Source organism: Gadus chalcogrammus, chromosome 10 (assembly GCF_026213295.1).
Source record: "Gadus chalcogrammus isolate NIFS_2021 chromosome 10, NIFS_Gcha_1.0, whole genome shotgun sequence".
Lineage (NCBI taxonomy): Eukaryota > Metazoa > Chordata > Actinopteri > Gadiformes > Gadidae > Gadus > Gadus chalcogrammus.
The window spans coordinates 3,639,236-3,644,235 of NC_079421.1; positions in this window are offsets into that span (position 1 = coordinate 3,639,236).

The following is a 5,000-nucleotide window of genomic DNA, read 5'->3' on the forward strand; positions in this document are numbered from 1 at the left end:
CGGAAAACTCCACTCCGCAGACCAGCCCCGCTCTCCCTGCTGTCTTTGCTTCAACATGAAGGTCGGCTGCTTCAGGGGCTGTTTTTATTCTGCTGACCTCCCTCCTACCTCAGGGCCCGGCTCTCTGACCTTTTCAGCGCTGTCTTGACTCCCCCTCCCCCCCCCCCCTCCCCACAGACACACACACACACATTCACTCCTCTCACTCCGTCACTCTGCCGCCTCCCCCCTGCTGTGCTCCACCTGCTGCTGCTCCCACTCCTCTGCTGGCCAACACCCTTACATTCCTTCACTCACTCTCGTGTCAGATGAACATCACACACTGCATGGAATGCATGCATGAATAGTCTTATGTATGCAGTGGTGGAATGAGGCCGACAGACACACTTGAGCAAAAGTTCAGATATCGTCGCAGAATATTACTCTGGTAAAAGTAAAAGTCACCCAGTAGAATACTAGTTGAGTTAAAGTCTTCAATTATCTGATAATAACTGTACTTGTGTCAAAAGTATTTTTCTGATATTAAATGTAGTGTAGTACTGAAAGTAAAAGTGCTGTTAATGCAAGATGCAAAGCAGTAAGCATTTTTTTTACCTTTTAGATTTATTGGAACAGTTGGACACTTTCAAAATATAAAAACTCTGAAATCAATACCAAGGGTCTCTTCTCATCTTCCCTCCAATCCTCCCATCCACCACCCGTTTCTCCCTGTCGCCCTCCCTTCTCCCTACATTTATTAACCCCTCCCTCCTTGCAGACAAGGCCTTCAAAACTACAGGAACTGCATAAGAATCATTGTGTTTCAATAATATGTAGATCTGTTGCAAGGCACCATAGTATCTGTGAGATTTATCAAGGACACACTTGTTATCGACACTCCATTTCCCATTCAACAAATCAAATTCATTCCTTCAGTCATACTCAGTCCCCCTCCCTCTCTCTCTCTCTCTCTCTCTCTCTCTCTCTCTCTCTCTCTCTCTCTCTCTCTCTCTCTCTCTCTCTCTCTCTCTCTCTCATAATTTCAAAGTAATCACATATTGGTCCCTATTTTAACGGTCTGAAACGCAAGTGAGAAGCGCCAAGCGCAAGTAGCTTTGTGAGCGGTTCAATGGTGATGTCGCTAGTTTACCGGCGCATAAATTACTCTTGCGCCCGGCACAAATCTAAAAAGGGTTGGTCTGAGGTAGCCTAATTACCCGTAGGTGTGGTTTGGGCGTAACCTGCAATAAACCAATGAGAGTGCCATCTCCCATCCCCTTTGAGAGCCATGAGCGCATTTAAATCAGCGGGTTGATATTTTGACAGTTACCGCATATATGATATGCGGTAACTGTGGTTCTATTTAATGATATACTCAATACATTAACAAAGATCGTTTCTTACCAGTATTGTATGCAGTATCGTTATCGACTTGTGTTCTTAATATGCATTTGTCCCCCTGTTAATATACATTGCCATGGACTGTATTATGCATTACGTGTTTAGTTTCTGTGTTTAAACAGATGGACGCACACACGCGCGCCCGCTTTCATTAATTATTTTACACATACACACACGTGCGCCCGCATTCATTCATTCTTTCTAACACTCAATCGTGGTAAAACAATGTTTTCTCACGATCAAATACTCATCAATCCTAAAAGTTATGGGCTTGTACATGATGTCTGTCTCAAGAAAATATGTGTGTGCTCTACGGTGTTTGCAGATGCATTGATTTAAAAGTACAACTTATTACCGCTGTATCAGCTGTTCTTTCCCAAATAATTTACAGAGAATGTATGGCTAGGTAGATGAGAGAAGCAAAGTGTATGCACGAGGTGCACAAGCAACATTATGCATGCGCCCTTAACATAGCATCTGAACAACGCGCTACTGACTTTAAATCAGGTATTTCCTGGTTTGTGGCGCAATTGTTTTCTGCAACTGCAAAATAGCACCGGGGAACGTTTGCGCCAGAACACGCCTCCTCCTTTTGCCGAACCGCCCCTTGGGGCGCAAGATCATTCCCTTATTTACAGGCACGTGGCGGTGGAGGGAAAAGAACGCTCTGGTCCAGGTGCAAACTAGCAACGACACATGTGTCAGTGTAGCTAGTCAATTGCGCCGGATGCATGATAGGGCTCATAGAGTCAATGTCACCATGAGAAGCCAATCATGAATCAATTCATGATTTCTCTACATGCGTTTCAAAACCTCAAGGTGGTTGATATCTAACCAGTAAACACTAGATTGATACATATGTCATGGAGGACAAACATTCAGGGAGAAATTAGGAATATTACCCCAGTCTGTGGAGTGGTTTTATGGTCAAGCCTTTGGTTTACCCCAGATTCAGGAAATGTCTTTATTTCTGTGTTTGTGTGTGTCTAGTGTAGGTTGTCTGCATGAAAACATTATTTAGTTTGAAGCCAGATCGAGACAGATAAATAAAACAAAGTATTCCTGTGTGTACGAGCAAGTGCATAGATCTAGTCTGTATGTACTGGCCTTTGGTGTGTGTGTGTGTGTGTGTGTGTGTGTGTGTGTGTGTGTGTGTGTGTGTGTGTGTGTGTGTGTGTGTGTGTGTGTGTGTGTGTGTGTGTGTGTGTGTGTGTTTGTGTGTGTGTCCATGCAACCATGTATCTGTTTGTTTCAAGTGTAGTACTGTGTTTTGATGAGTGTGATCATTGTGTATATACCTCTGGGTCTGTATGTGTGTGTATAAATGTGTGTTTGTGTGTATGTGAGTGTATGTCAGTTTTGGTGTGCGCTTATGCGTGCGTTTGCATGTGTAAGTGTTTGAAGGTGTGTGATGGCCCTCACTGAAGGCATCAGCTCCTGTTATCTGTTATCATCTTGTTGAAGCGCACCTCTCGGCTTCTGTGTGCATTGCGGGCCCTGATTAGTAACAACACCAGAGGCTCGTCTGTCTGCCCCGCGCCGCATACTGATTACCAGCTACCGCTAATTGGTTAAGCATCTTCACTCAAGTGTGAGTGCCTGTCTCGTTACCAGATATGCGTGTACCCTTGTCATTCACGGAGATATTCATCCCTGTCCCTCTAGAAGTGCACTCCTTTCAGGCTTGATGGAAGTTAAAAGATACACGTTTATGGTAGTAACTTATATTATTTTTAAAGTTAAGTTCCTATAATCTAAAACAGACTATTTACTTCCGGACGTGACAAAGGGTGTGACCCCAAAGGCTGGGTGCACATGCAGTGTTTCCACACTATTCCTCGTGACAGTGTATGCTTAACGCTGAACTTTAGATTGTTTTCTTGGTAATCCGTGGGAAGCAATATTCACAAGGACGTGGGCCTCATACACAAACACATTGACACAAACACGCACACGGACGCGCACAATTCTTACTGTGGAGAAAACTATTCAGACCCATTCCATGAACATGCAGTTACATAAGCGCACTTTAGGTAAGGTCAACAAGGGTACCTTGGTGGAGGTACTATTTGGTACTCTGAATAACACACGGTTTCTAAGTTATGTTGCTCCCTGCGGTTTGGCCTTGGCATTCCTTCTGCTAGGAATTATTTGTATTTGTAGCCTAGAGATACATTCAGGCTGTCTACGTTAGGCTCTTTACTATTTGATTATGAATTTTACAATTCATTGTGCTGTTTATCTACAGTATAATAGGTTTTGATGGGAAGCCCTACACAGAACTAATACATGGTTTTATTCCTGGTTGGTTTAATCAGTTTCAATATTCTATTAAGCGCTCCTATTGCAATTCCTAAATTGATTACCATGTTTGTCTTTGTGCTTTTGTACTCATTAACGGCCTCAATTAGGTCAAATTACATTCTGAGCTGTGAGGCCATTGTTGTTATTATATTTTCGGAAGGGTCTCTCTCTCTCTCTCTCTCTCTCTCTCTCTCTCTCTCTCTCTCTCTCTCTCTCTCTCTCTCTCTCTCTCTCTCTCTCTCTCGCTCTCTCTCTCGCTCTCTCTCTCGCTCTCTCTCTCTCTCTCTCTGTCCGGGTACCAATTAGGGTAAGATTGAGGGTAACCAAATCTGTCAGTAGATACAAGCAAAGCGTTTTAGAACAATTAAATAAGCATTGTTGAAGCCGGTATTAGTTACTAAACAGAAGGTGTAAGCCATTGAGAGTCTTCTTTAAGTGTAGTTTGTCAATGACTCAATATGCATTTACGTAGGGACCTTCATATGGAAGTGTTCCATTTAATTTGATTAATAAATGGATAAGTTGAGATAGATGATGGAAAAGGTCAGTTAATATCAATGATAACGTATAACACATACCTCTCACATATAACACATATAACACGTACCTCTCTATATTATGTACTATGTTGGTACTTTTTAATTACCTATCATATGTACACATTTAAAATATCTAACACACATCTCTATAAATTATGGACTCTATTTAATAAAAGGGGGAATTTCAAACGGGAAACAAATTTCAAAAATGTGCAAAAGAAATGTGAAAGGTTGCCCTCCATTACTAGCAAACATTATCCAGTGCTGGTGATATCGTGGCACTAAATCCTGATTAACCTACTCTAGATAGTCTGCATAGTAAAACATTTGTTTTAGATTCAGTGCAACAGGCTTCTGTTGAGCTCAGACTTGGTACAAAGCAGCCTTTCTCTGTAGGTTATATTTGTGTGTGGCAGCAGCAGCTGTATGCAGATACACCTACCTGGTGGGGGGTTCGCTCATTTCTGCTTCCCTGAGGCTTAGACACTGTGAACAGAACCTTCGATAGGAATTCTGGGGTCTTCTGTTCTCACAACCTCCTGCAAGCCAGCCCCCGTGCTGCTTTACGACTCCCCATCTGGCTTCCTGTGTGTGGGTGTGTATGTGTATGTGTGTCTGTCTGTGTGTGTGTGTGTGTGTGTGTGTGTGTGTGTGTGTGTGTGTGTGTGTGTGTGTGTGTTTGTGTGTTTTGTGCCTACGTGGGTTCATGCGTCCCTCCTTCTACCAGTGTTGTCCGTCTGTGCAGGTGTGCAAAATCACTAAATCAGTGGTAGACCA